The sequence below is a fragment of the Panthera tigris genome, chromosome C2 (assembly GCF_018350195.1).
Source record: "Panthera tigris isolate Pti1 chromosome C2, P.tigris_Pti1_mat1.1, whole genome shotgun sequence".
NCBI classification, from domain to species: domain Eukaryota; kingdom Metazoa; phylum Chordata; class Mammalia; order Carnivora; family Felidae; genus Panthera; species Panthera tigris.
Window position 1 is genome coordinate 137,723,058 of NC_056668.1, and position 14,939 is coordinate 137,737,996.

The 14,939-nt window shown below is 40.5% G+C and overlaps 1 protein-coding gene across 1 annotated transcript in view; it reads right to left on the minus strand.

Annotated features, from left to right (window-relative positions):
* The window catches only part of ZNF385D (zinc finger protein 385D), an 888,320-nt gene extending 876,209 nt beyond the window's left edge, over nucleotides 1–12,111 (minus strand). Inside the window, exon 1 of the mRNA XM_042956310.1 lies at nucleotides 12,095–12,111. The gene's annotated coding sequence lies outside the window, so the exon portion shown is untranslated. The remainder of the gene's footprint in view (nucleotides 1–12,094) is intronic.
* Nucleotides 12,112–14,939: the final 2,828 nt, after the last annotated feature.

Consider the following 14,939-nt stretch of genomic DNA (forward strand, 5'->3'; position numbering starts at 1 on the left):
TTCCAAACTCAGCTAATGGACAAGATGATTCATTGTTCTGATGTGGCAAGACAAACTGGAAAGTCAACAACTGGGAAAGCACAAAAATGCAGAGACTGGAAACTTTCAAAGTTGGGCATGGAAAGCACGCAATTTGCTGTAATCAGAATGTAATAGGCAGCATTAATTTATAGGAAGATGCCTTTTGGAGTACCAAATTAGCCTAATCAATTTAGAAACTTATTAATGGTTTTGACAATTTTCCTTAAGGACCACATCAAGGTATATAACATAACTGTTAAAGTCACTTTAGCATTTACATAAAATTAGTTTATCTTCACATCAAATCTGAGTATGGTTATAAAACCTATCTTGGAATACATTTTGGAGCAATTTTCAAATTAAAGTTTCATTAGTACTGCCTTAATACTGTCATTTATTGATTGTTCTCATCTCCATTCCAGTCATAGACTATCATTGTCCCAAGTAATTCATTCCAATGTATGATAGACTTAACAGAAGCTATTTCCCTGAATATGTGGAAAGAAAAGGAAACTATTCAGGGTAGCACAGAGAACATCAGGCATTGAGTCAGACAAGGTTAGTTCATGATCCAACTTTGCTACCTACCAGTTACCCAACCTTGCCGAATCACTTGACCTTTTGTTTATGTATCTTTAAAAAATGTAACTGTCGTAATGGTAACACATACCCACCTAATTTGTGGGAAGAAACAAATGAGAAATTACAGATGTCATTTCAGTATTCTATAAAACACTATTTCATTGTTATATTTTAGTGTGTGCCTTGATAGGAATAGAATGCTTGCTCTAAATGGACAAAGCAATGTGAATCCCGTAATTCATAATGGCAACCTTTTCTACCCTGAATAGTATTTAGTTTTTCCTCAAATTTTCTTACACATGCTAAAAAATCCTAATTAGGGAAACTTGTACTTTGTTAAAGGCAATTTTTTAAGAAGGAAATTCTTTCTTCTGATGTCTTCAGAGTTTCGAAGAGTTCCTCTTCAACTTTTGAATATTTAAATTCAGAAATCATGTTCTAATTTATGATCTAAAAAGAGGAAACATGTTTCGGAGTGCCTGGGTGGCTCAGTCAGTTGAGCATCTGAGTCTTGATTTCAGCTCAGGTCATGATCCCAGCGATATTCTCTTTCTCTCTCTCCCTCCCTCTCTCTTCCCCTCTCTCTCTCCCTCTCTCTCTTTCCCCTTGCCCCTCTCCCTGGCTCGTGCTCTCTCACTGTCAAATACGTAAAATAAATTAATTAATTAAATAAAAAGAAAACTTTTAAAATATTTGGTATCATCTCTTCAGGTTAACTTGTTCTGGTTTTTCATTTACAAAGAATCAAGGAAGTATACATTGGGATCAGACATAATTTATGATTAATAAATTGGCGCCTGGGTGGCTCTGTCGGTTAAGCATCCGACTTAAGATTAAGAGTTATATATATATATATATATATAATTAAGAGTTATATATATATATAATTAAGAGTTATATATATATATAATAAGAGTTATATATATAATATATATATATAATATATATATAATAAGAGTTATATATATATATAATATAATTAAGAGTTATGCCACTCATTAATAAGGAATTTCTACAAATACAGAGTGCTCACCCAAAATCCATAGGAATGGAAAAATGGTATTTTGAAAGGAATTTCTTAAGGGCAAACTTTTCTTTATGAGGCGCTAAAAAACTTTACTCAACTCACTAAAAGCCATTAATTAACCAATAATTGAACCATGTCTACTTTACTCAGAAGGGACCAAATGACGTATCAAAAATTTGATAGATCATGAGGCTGTTTTTAAGGCAATTCTTAAAGTAGCTTAAGATTCTGATAACTATTTCCACCCTCTACAAATTCTATGTCTACCACATTGCAGAATTTAATCATTTACTCATTCAACAACGTTTGGGGATACCTACTTTGTTCAAGGCACTGTCCAGCATCGCAAGAGGTAGAAAGATTAATACAACACGGTCCCTGTCATACAAGAATTATTCTCTGTGGGATTATAGCTATCATTGTCTAGATTATTGATGCCTGGAGAGACTTGTGAAGAACTGTGAAGAATTATCAAGGGAAATCAAATTAATTCACTGCATCCTACTTATTAATTATTTAAGCAAATATGAACTTGCCCACTGCTTTTACCTCAGAGCTACCCCTCTCATTCCTGGAAGGCATCCATTTTCCCAGGTTCCCCAAAGAGTCAAGCTGACTCCAGTTTTTAACTCATCACAAGGAGTATCAGCACGATGAATTTGTCTATGTAAGTGGGCTCAAACTCACTGCCATGCAACCATGGCCAAAGGTATCGTTAAAGGAAGTGAATTTACAAAGCGTGGTCTAAGGAATACATGGCCTTCCCATTCTGCTAGAAACTTTGAAATGTTTACAGTTAAGACAAACCAGAAAGCATCCAGTAACTACACTGCTCTTCACTTTTAAGAAAGATTCCTATCAAAGTCTCTGCTGTATGAACAAGATGTTATTCGCTGCATCATTCAGTTCCCTTTTTCATGAAGACTCATGGGAAAACTTCCCTCCAGTCTCAGTCCTAGGAATGGTGTTTTTCTCTTGAACAGCATTGTTCTGATGATATCTGTGCCCACGGATGTGATTGCTGTTTAAAAGCTTAGGGCCAAGGACCCCTGCGTGGCTCAGTTGGTCGAGTACCCGGCTCTTGATTTCAGCTCAGTTTATCATCCCAGGGTCATGGAACAGAGCTGCATGACAGGCTCCACACTGAGCTTGGAGCCTGATTAAGATTCCCCTTCCTCTTCCCACCCCCCACCCACCCACCCTGCCTCTCTCTCTCTCCAACCCCTGCCCCCCCCCCAGCTCTCTCTTCCCGCTTTGTCCCTCTCCCCTGCTCACTTGTTCTAAGAAAAAAATAATAATAATAAAACCTTAGGGCCAAATATACAGACCAAGTCATCCAAGTGGATAAACGCTTAGAACACATTTCTTTTCCTATCTTTCCTACTTCTAAGGAAATTTCTCTTTGTCATGTGCTTCTGAATGACCAACTGATTTTTAACTTTCTTAAGTGTAATTGAAATACAGAGAAGTGCATAAATCATAGGTACAACTTGAGTTTTTGCAAGGGAATAAACCCACATAATCAACACTCAGATCAAAAAACAGAACATTTCAGCATGTTGCCCCCTTCCCCTCCAGAAATTATGATGTATTCGTAAGTTAGTTTTACTTAATTTTGAACATGTGTGAATGGACTCAGGATTTTGGGGCTTGCTGGCCTTTGTTGGTCAACATTACATATGTGAGATTATTGATATTTTAGTCTGCAATTACAGTTTATTTCTTCTCATCCTAGTCTCTTATTTTGTAGATTTAATTTAGCGATATTTTACATTGTTATTTTTTTTAAGGTTATTTATCTATTTGGAGAAAGAGAGAAAGAGACAATGAGCAGAATAGGGGCAGAGAGAGAGGGAGAGAGAGAATCCCAAGCAGGCTCTGTGCAGAGCTCAAACTCATGAACCACAAGATCATGACCTGAGCCAAAATTAGGAGTCAGACCCTTAACCAACTGAGCCACCCAGGCACCCCACATTGTTTTTAAAACTTCTCAAACTAGGGGCGCCTGGGTGGCTCAGTTGGTTAAGCGGCCGACTTTGGCTCAGGTCATGATCTAGCAGTCCGTGAATTCAAGCCCCGCGTCAGGCTCTGTGCTGACAGCTCAGAGCCTGGAGCCTGTTTCGGATTCTGTGTCTCCCTCTCTCTGACCCTCCCCTGTTCATGCTCTGTCTCTCCCTAACTCAAAAATAAATAAAAGGTTAAAAAAAAAAACAAAAACTTCTCAAACTCGTTACCAAAAAGGTAAAGAAGAGACATTGTTTGCTTAGATATGGCATTAAAGGCCCAGGGAACAAAAGAAAAAAATGAACAAAGTGGACTGTGAAAAAATTTTTAATCTGTACATCTAAAACCATTACCAACAGAATTAAAAGGCAAACCACAGAATGGGAAAAACTTGCAAATCATATACCAAATAAGGGACTAATCAAAATATATAGTGAATTCGTGAGACTCAACAACAACAGCAGCAAAACAAGCAATCTAACTCAAAAATGAGCAAAGGACTCAAATAGACTTTTCCCCAAAGAAGATATACAAATGATGAACAAGCACACAAAAAGATACTTAATACACTAATCATTAGGGAAATGCAAATCAAAACTACAGTGAGGGTCACCTGGATGGCTCAGTTGGTTGAGTGTCAGACTTTGGCTCAGGTCATGATCTCACATTTCGTGAGTTTGAGCCCCATGTAGGGCTCTGTGCTGACAGCTCAGAGCCTGGAGCCTGCTTTGGGTTCTATGTCTCCCTTTCTCTCCACCCCTCCCCCATGTGCACGGGTGTGCATTCTCTCTCTCTCTCTCTCTCTCTCTCTCTCTCAAAAATAAACATTGAAAACAATTAAAAAAAAACTACAGTGAGATACCATCTTGTATCTACTAAATTGGCTACCATTAAAACAACAACAATGAAAGGAATGAAGGGAGGGAGGGAGGGAGGTGAACGAATGAACCAGAAAATGAGTTTTGGCAAGGATCAGAGAAATTGGAACTCTTGTGCACTGGGAATGTAAAGTGGTACAGCCACGAGAAAAAAAAAAACACTATGGCAACTCCTCAAAAAATTACAAACAGAATCGCTATATGATCCAGCAATTCTGCTTCTGGGTATGTTCCTAAAGGATTGAAAGCAGCCTGGAAGAGATGTTTGTACAGCCATGTTCACAGCAGCATTATGCCCAAAAGGCAAAATGCAGAAGCAACCCAAGTGCCCATTGATAGAAGCATGGATAAACAAAATGTCATTTATACATATAACAGGAAGGAAATACTCTAATATATGCTACTCTACATGGATGAACCTTGATGACATTATGCTGAGTAAAATAAGCCAGTTACAAGACAATTATTCTCTGATTCCACTTACAGGAGGTACTTACAGTAGTCAAAATCATACAGACAGTAAGTAGAAAGATGGTTGCTAGGTAATAGGGAGAGGGAAATGTGGAGTTATTGTTTAAAGGGGATAGAGTTTTAGTTCTGCCAGAAGAGTTCTGGATATGTGCAGTGATGAAGGATGCAAAACTATATGAATGTATTTAATGCCACTGAACTGTACCCTTACAAATGGTTAGGATGATAACGTTCATGTTTTATGTATTTTATTCGGATCATTTTCTTTAAAAAGGTAAAGAATAAGTAAGTAAACAGTGTCTATTCACCAAAGTCGGAAAATCAACTAATACCCTCTAGAAAAAAAAAAGTAAAATATAACAATTCTGAAAGAGAAGCTCTTAACTTTTCAGCTAAACCCAAGTCCAATCAACCATAATATCTTATGCGTTGATATTTCTAGTTAATTAAATTATGTGGTTGACAAATTCTGTTTGTATTTCAAAAATTTTATGTTTATTTATTTTGTTAAATTTGTTCCTCATTTTTCATTTTATTTTATGGCACATATAGTGTAAGCAGAAGGAAGAGAGTTCAAAAATTGTCTCATCTCAGCTATGTATATGCATATTTCCTAGCTTAGTTCCTTATCTCTAAACTGTGTTTAATGGTATTTCTTTGCTCCTAAAATTGTGAATTAAACATAAAGAGCTAATTGTATTCTATCAAAGTACTAGTTAAAATGTAGTAGCTGTGGGGGCACCCGGGTGGCTCAGTCGGCTAGGCGTCCGACTTGGGCTCAGGTCATGATCTCGCGTTCCGTGAGTTCGAGCCCCGTGTCGGGCTCTGTGCTGACAGCTCAGAGCCTGGAGCCTGTTTCAGATTCTGTGTCTCCCTCTCTCTCTGACCCTCCCCCGTTCATCCTCTGTCTCTCTCTGTCTCAAAAATAAATAAACATTTAAAAAAATTTAAAAAATACATAAATAAAATAAATTGTAGTCGTTGTCTAGCTATTTTTCATACACTAAACGCTCCATGAGCTCAGGGTCTTTCTTTTCCTGTCAACTTTGATATCCCCAGGACCAACATTCTGTAAGCACATAGTAACTACTCATCAGATATTTACTGACTGCATTATGTTAAAGCGAACAGAAAATAATTAATTGCCCTAAAGTCTCTGATCAAAAAATCTGGTCAAAATTTGAACATAAGTTAGGAAAATGTGCTTTAAAAATATATGAATTTTCTGATACTTTCTACATTTTCCATAATTTAGTTATATTGGTTCTGCTATCTTTTCATACATCTAGCACAGTACAAAAATATGAAGATGATGATTATAACAGGCCAAGTAATGTACATACAACCCTCCAACATTCCCACTCCAGGTCTCAAGACCCCAATCCCTGGAACCTGTAAATGTCACCTTCTTTGGGAAAAGAGTCATTGCAGGTAGGATTAAGTTAAGGATCTTAAAATAAGAAATTATTCTGGATTATCAGGATAGACCCTAAATGCAATCACAAATGTCCTTAGAAGAGAAAAGCAGATGGAAATTAGACTCACAGAGGAGAAGGCAATGGGAAGACAAAGGCAGAGATAGAAGTGATGTGACCACAAACCAAGGAATGCCAATGGCCACCAGAAGTTGCAAGAGGCAAGGTACAGATTCCCCCCTAGAGCCTCCAGAGAGTACACAGCCTTGCTGAGACCTGGATTTCAGTCCAGTGATACTGATTCCAGATTTACGACCTTCAAAATTGTGAGAGAATTCATTTCTGTTGTTTGAAGCCACCACATTTGTGGCAATCTGGTTGAGTAACTATAGAAAACGAATACTTGATGGTGATCAATCAACCCATGAAATTCAATCAATCACTTAGTATCACCATGTTACAGCTAAAGCAAAGAAATGTACAATAAGTTGACTAAATTCTCACATTTTTAAGTTTTTTAATGTTTATTTTTGAAGGAGAGACGGGGGGGAAGAGAGAGAGAGAGAGAGAGAGAGAGAGAGAGGTGGAGGGGCAGAGAGAGAGAGAGAGGGAGACACAGAGTCTGAAACAGGCTCCAGGCTCCAAGCTGGCAGCACAGAGCCCAATGTGGGGCTCAAACTCAGGAAACGTGAGATCATGACCTGAGCTAAAGTCGGACAATTCACCAACTGAGCCACCCAGGAGCCTCTAAATTCTCACAGCTTGTAAGGAACAGAGCAAGGATTCAAACTAAGGTGGTCCAGTTCTTGAGTGCACTTTCTTAAATGCTACATCATGTTAAAAGACTATTTTGTCTCTGTAACTTTAAGGCCAAATTTTACTATGAATGAAACACTTGCATCCACTTGAGAGCTCAATCCAGTGCCTATATTCTTCAAATTCTAGGTGATCTGGATAGATTTGGTACACTGAGACTAACTACTGGAAGTTCTTCTCAACAAAATAGTTTCAAAATCTAGAGTTTTCAGGACGCCTTCTGGAGTTTCAAGTGCATTTCTTTGTTTAAGTAAAAGTCAAATGAAGATACTATAGACATATTTCATTATTATGTCTTTCATTTCAATTGGGGGTAGATGAGAGATTGTTAAAGAAGAAAGAAATCTCTAATAATTGTCTAATAATAAATTATAAAAACAGCAGCGATTAACTCTTTAGATATATAAAAAAGGACACATCACAAGACCAGAATAGAACTAAACAGAGGATGCCTGACCCCGTGTTATAAGAAACCTTAGTTAAATCCGCAAATGGACCTCCTTAACGCTGCACTGTAATAGTATTTGTTGTTCTCATGGAGACAGATAGGTCTAATGGGTAATCAAGATATGCCAAGATTAGTACTGTGTGCCAGAAGACGGGCTACATAATTACATAGAGGCAAAGTTAAGAACTCTCCTTTACTGCAAATCTCTGACTTAAGAGACCAGTTTAGAAATGCTGTATGTTTGCCAGCTTTGGTACATATAATTCGAGATCAGAGTGGACTGCCACTTTGTGTTTCAAATAAGGCAAAAAATGAAACACATGGTTGGATGACACTACAAAGTAATAAAATCATTAAATGGCCTAGAGCACTCTATCGTCACTCTAAAACTCTGTTCTAGTATTCTCTACCAGTACATCAGTAGGTTAGGAAAAAGATACTCTTTGAATCCCATTCTCAATCTCTGCAAAATAATAAAAGTGGTACAGAATTACCTGGATTTGATTACAATCACATTTCAAATGCGATAAAGACTTTGTGAAGAAATCTGATTCATCTCTGCTTCTCAGTATCCTTAAAGTTCTTTCTTATTGAACTTTATTTTTAAAGTTAAGGATGGGTCAATCCACAAACAGGAGTTATTGCCAATCTTAGCAAGCCCTAGATTATGTAAATTAATGCATTTTTAACATACTGGAGTTTTTTTAATGATCTCAAATGTGTTTGTTACTTACTTGTTCAAATTAATTACACCAAATTTGAGGCACATAATTCCATTTGAGCTGATCTAGGTTTCCAAAGAGCCTACTCAACTGCTTGCTTAATGTTCAACCCACAGGCTTTATTTTATTCAAAGTTTCTCTTTAGAGGCTTGTCAAAAAACCAAGGAGTGTCATCTACCTTGAGCTCTAAGCCCTTGCAACATTCAAAATTAAAACTCCTTCCCCAATATCAGTTTCTTTGGTCTGTGACACCAATATGACTCAGATGCTTATAGAGCTTAAATCATTTTCCAGAAATCTGGTTGTTCAAATCACCAAATAATAGCACATAAATAGTCCTATTGTGCAAATATGAAACAAAAAAAATTGTCAAACACCTAACAGATGTTCATGCGATTACAAGGTTAACCCACTTATAAGACTCATCATAAAATATTTTGCAGTTCAAAAATTCATATTTACAATCAATTTCAATACTTCGTTACCAAGATTAAATATGTTAACCACTGTAACAACCTCATTATCTACTTCTAAAAAAACAAACAAAACCTCAAGGCAAGTTACCACTGTACTATTTTTATATTCCTGTGAATGTATTCAGAAATGGATTACTTACAGTACACAAAGTATGATTCTTTAAGACTTCAAATATTTGAAAGGACACAAACGTTAATTTTATGCAACACTACATTACTACTAGAAAACACAATTTAACCCTAAAACAAAAGAAATCAAAGGAATAACTTAGTTTACCGTAACAGAGAAATGTCCTTTTATTTGACAACAAACAATAAGATACTATGCAAGTGTGATGAAACCTAGTAAGATAACTTGTCAAAGATTCTCTATTTCCAAAGTTGTTCCCCCATCTGGGATATGAATCATTAGTATCCCAACGGACTTATGTACTTTTATCTGATCATTCCATTCATGTGCAGGCAAATCAGATCTGTGACTTAAAATACATCATTATTCCCCAGATATGCATAATTATAGCTTATGAAGAAATACAACAAATACGATCTATTTGTTGCTTTCGTTTTTTGTTTTAAACCCTCAAAATCTTTAGACAGCACATAACAAATTATCTGAAGAACTCATCAGTAATGAATTTATAGTTGGAGATTACAAGAAAATAATGGAAGATGTGTCCTCAACTACCTGCATACATTTTGCAGTAACAAATGCAACGTCTTAATTAAATTTCAGATAAAATAAGCCCTAAATTGGATGTGAATCTTTTAGCCAAAGTTGTTATTGTAGATGAGACACTATGTTTTGTTGAATTACAAACATTTTTCATTACTGAACTTTTGATGCACTAGTAAATAGCAAATCACAGCAGGGGGTGTAATTGTTTTGAAAATACCGCTGAAAATAAAAAGGAAATTTTCAAACAAGCTGCATGTATCTCTTAATAGAAATTCAACATCCTGTTAGGATCTGAGCATTAATTATAAGCTGGCTAAACTATGAGAGTGTCCAGGTAGACCTCAGGATAACTCTAGAGAGTCGTACAAATGTGATGTTAGCATCAGGTATATTTAATGTTATAAATCACAGATTGTTAAGAGAAAGGCTATACAATACTACTACTGATTTACAATAAAGGGGCTCAAAGAAGAAACACTGTCAAGGGGAACACCAAGACCTCAGCATTTAGCCCTCTCTACAGATGGCAAGCCAAATGACATAAATGTGACACATTTTTCATTTGATTTGAAGTCTAAGTTGGACGTTTCTGTTAAACATTTGAAATAGTTGTACATGAATCAATCTATGACGTGGTACTAATTTTTCATGGGGTTTAGAACTCAGATAGTCCTCCCACTTTTCAAATGAGGTTCGACAAGGTTGAGTAATGATTGGAGGAATCAACTTTGAAGTCCAGCAATCTTGGGTTCTAAAACACTAACTCTGGAACTTTTCCAAATTTTACATCTCTAAGGCTCCTTTTTCCTTATCCACAAAATGGAGAAGTAAGGATGTTGCCTTCCTGGGGTTGTTATATATTTAAAGGAGCTGTAAGGGCCTTCATACAGTGCTTAGTGTGCTGTGAATGGGGAAAAAATGTTAGGCGTCATTATTACGGTTGTTCTTGTTCTTGTCAAATGACCCCAAGTTCCTTCAGCCACTCTGTAACAAAGCAAAGCAGTCCAGACGTCCTATATTTTGGCTCAGGTTTCTTTCTCTCAACACACATAGCTTCTAGCACCTCACTTATTGAAATCTAAGATAATACATTAACTCAAGATGCTTACCCATTCCCCTAGTCTATGGTTGAGCTCCATGGATAGAGCACTCCAGTTAATTTCTGAGGAACATCTGGAAGGAAATGCGAAGACATTGCAGCAACCCCCAGACACACTGTGCTGCATCCATCAACATAATTTGAAATGACCCATATTTGCCTTTCATGTTTCCGGGACCAGAGGATAGTGACTAAATTACCCAGTACGGAGCAAGGGTGGCAGGAAAACCCAGAAGGAGATAAACCTTTCCCAGTGGTTTCAGGGAACGTGATGAACCAGAACTGAGTGGACATGAAAATCGCTTTTAACAGACAAGTAGCAAACAGCCTCAAGAGTAGAGAAAGACATTTCCCTAGGACATCCCCAGAAAGCACCACAGGAATGTCAGCAAAAAGCACCAGCTCCAGGGTCCCTAGTTACACCTACAGAACAGAAAGTAGTCTTGCAAGTCAGTTCAAGCTTCCAGAATTTGGAGATGCTCATAACACCCAGGAACATCGCATTCCTTGCTACTTTAGCTGCAGCTCAAGCTGAAGCAGACACAAACATCGTCCCCAGAAATACGTGATGCAGACAAGTCTGAACTGTAAGGGGGGCAGACAGGACACTGGGCATTTCACAAGGGGCGACAGTGTGTTGGGCCCCGCAGGTTTCCTCTGACCCCGATTTGCACGCACAATAAAACTTCTCCCTAAACGCAAGAAGTCACAAGGCACGCAGACCCTGTACTCTCTCCTCCAACTCAATCCCCTGGACCAGGAAGGCAATCAGATCGAGGGGCACTGATTTACCCTTAACCTCCCAACCCCACCCGAAATGTTAAAATTATTCCCCTGGAGGAAGGCTTCCTGTAACTGGGTGGCATCCCCACTGCCCTCAAATCTTGTACATCCGGAGGGGAGATCTTGAAAAGAAACAAAAAAGGCAGGAAAGGAAAAAAGAAAAAAGGACGAATTAGAAGGAAGAAAATGAAAAGAAAAGACAATCACGAAGCCAGCCCGCCGTGCTTTCTTATCCCAACAACTTCGCCTGGTTTCCCGAGGAGGGAGCGCGCCCCACACACACCCAATAGGAGACAGGCAGCAGGGAGTCCGTCCTCGGTGGCCCAGCCCTCGACTCCAGCCGGAGCCTGGCTGACCCTGTCGCCCCCTGCCGCTGCTTCCTCTGCCCCTTGGTCCCCGTCTGCGCGTGGTGCCTGGAGACCCTCAAGCTCTGCGCTCTACACTCCGGGCCCCCCACTGCCTCACATCTCTGCTGGGCGCCGAGCGGAAGAGACAAGGGAGCAGACTGACGGTGTGGGGTTCGAGGGGACAGGGTGACGTCCCGGGTGCGGACTATGCGAATGCCCATTCGGTACGCCTCACCGCGCCCGGGGGCGCAACCCCAGCCCCGCGCCCGCCCGGCACCGCAGCCAACTCCACCACCCGCACGGAGACACCTCTTTTGCGCTCAACTTACCGCGGCTGGACTGAGCTTTCGGCGCCCCCAGCAGTTTTTCTCTCCTTCCTCCCGCCGAGCCCTTCATCCTCCTGCCGGCGGCCGCCCTGCGCCCCGGCCCCGGCATCAGGAGGAGCGGCCGCCCGGGCTGGCTGGCCCCGGGGGCGCACAAGGGCCGGTCTGCAGCTTCGGTGGTGAGAGTCACCACGAGGCGTGAGCGGCTGCCGCGGAGAATAGTCCCGGGAGCGCCGCTCGTGTGGTCCCTCGGGCGCTGGCTGGAGGTGGCTGTCGGCGCGCCTCTGCCTCCGCCGCGCCCGCCGTGCTCTGCACGCGTCCCGAGCCCGCGCCAGCCTCAGGTGCACCCAGCTGGGGAGAGGTGCGAGCTGGAGCGGAGGGAGGGGCCGGCCCGGGGGTGCCGGGGAAGGGAGAGAAGGGAGAGAAGGCTGAGCGGAGAGAAAGAAACCGAGGGGAGAGGAACTAGCTTTCATGGAGTGAGTGGATCCTGGGTGTTAAGGGGAAATGCGAGCGACAGCAATGCATCCAGAAACTAGGGGTATTAGAAATGAGCTCAAGTGAGCTGCTTCAGGAGGCTCGGGAAAGGGGCTTTCCTTTTGTGCTTAGGTCCCTTATCTTCCCGGGTTGCATACAGGTCTACCTGAAAACAGCCCCACCCCCACCTCCACACCCCTCTTTTTTTTGTCTTTTTCTTTTTTTTTTTTTTTAACAGTGAACCTCCAATCTCAGATTGCAGATACAAAGTGATAGGGTGAAGCTACTGAAGTATGAGGGGAAATTCCACCTCCACAAAACCCATGTTCCCCCCTCTTGAGGGACCCAGGTCCTACTGCGATTTTTCTTCTCTCACCTGATACCTCCATCCCTCCCCCTTCTGTTTCTCACTCCTACCTCTCTCCTTCCCTCCCTTACCCCTCCCTCTATCCCCCCCCTCTTCTCGCTCTTCTCTCTCTCTCTCTCTCACACACACACACACACACACACACACACACACACACACACTACAATACCCTGGGGATGAAAACATATACTCCATTGTCCTTTCTTAGGAGGTAAAGAGGTGTTTCTCAAATTTTGCCGTGCACAGGAATCATCGAGGAAATCAGGTTAGAGTTCAGATTCTGTTCCAATAGGCTTGGAGTGGGGCCTGAGAGTCTCTGTTTGTTTAATGGTGTGACAGAGGATGCTTATCCAAGGACCAGATTGCCCTGTGGGCAGTAGTCTCTGAAAGCGCGTATTGTCCCTCAGGTGCTGGCTGGAGGTGGGCAAAACACAAACAATATCAACTCACTTTCTAGTACCAGCTGAGCCACTAGCTATTTGTACCATGGTCTGAAATAACAAGTCCCTGGGACAGTGTCTTTCATGGGGTTTCAGCATGCTGTGTAGGCCAAATAACTTAGAAACGTGAACTGAGTGCACAAGTATAAAATGCCCCACAGGTACAATGCTGTCATCATTGTCATTAATAATCTGCTACTGATAAAATTATTAGGAATACTAATGTTGAGGAAAGTGTATATAATAATGGTAATTTGCTGTGTGTTTTCAAGAGTAGCTCTAAAAAATAATCAACAGTGACTTCCCCACAAATTCACAGACATTTAGAAAGTAAATGCTAAGTAACATCCTCAAAAGAGTAGACTGTTCATCCTCTGAGCCAGTTGTTGATTTTAGCAGAGAACGGCACCATTCAAGTATGCATTATCAAGTAGTTAAATCGTTTTTCGGGGCGCTTGGGTGGCTCAGTCGGTTAAGCGGCCGACATCGCTCAGGTCATGATCTGGCGGTCCGTGAGTTCGAGCCCCGCGTCGGGCTCTGTGCCGACGGCTCAGAGCCTGGAGCCTGTTTCAGATTCTGTGTCTCCCTCTCTCTGACCCTCCCCCATTCATGCTCTGTCTCTCTCTATCTCAAAAATAAATGTTTAAAAAAAATTAAAAAAAATAAATCGTTTTTCAAGCTAATAGGTAAAGAAAACCAAGAAATGCAAATGCCAAGAATAAGGAAATAAAAAGAGAAATAGAGTAAATGCACCGAAAAAATATGTGGTTTCGACTTAGCCTATGTTAGTTTGGTTTGATCCTCTCTCTTGACGTGTTTTCATCTGGATTTAAACATTCATCCTATCATTTCAGTTCATCAAGTGTTAACACGTCTTTATCGTGGTAAAGACCTTTCCTGGGGTGAATAGAGTCAGACACCATTCCTGCTTTGTAAGAACAATTTGACAATATACCAAGAAGCACCATATTAGGTAGTCTATGGTCCCACTAGAGACTACCAAACACAATACTGCAGCAAGTTCAAAAGGCAGTGAGGCCTGGAGAAACTTCACAGAATCAAAGAGAAGGAAAGTCATTCTAGAAAAACCTTCAACTATGATAGGATTCCATCAGGCAAGAATTAAAAAGGAAGTACCATTAAGACGAAAGAGTAAGGGCAGAAAAGTATGGGGAACAGTGGATCCCTTGGCCCAAAACATACACTGCATGGAAGAAGATAAGGAAAGAGCTTGGAAGATTGGCAGGTGCTAGGACTGCTACCTTGAGCAGACTGTACTTCACTTGAGAAGTGCTGAGCTGAGGACCACCATGATAAGAAATACAGCAAGAAGATTTGATAAAACAAGTTAATGGGATGACCTAGGAGCAGAAAAGTAGTAGAGTTGTAAAAGCACTTGGGAGGCAGTCAAAGCCACAGGTACGAGATCATAACGGTATGAACAAAGATATGAACAAAGGTAGGAAAGGAGACCTTTAAAAGGAGACATAATTAACAGTATATCGCAACTATGTGGAGGAGAGAGATTTGTCCAAGGTATCTCTAAGGCTTTGGGGCATCTGGGTGGCTC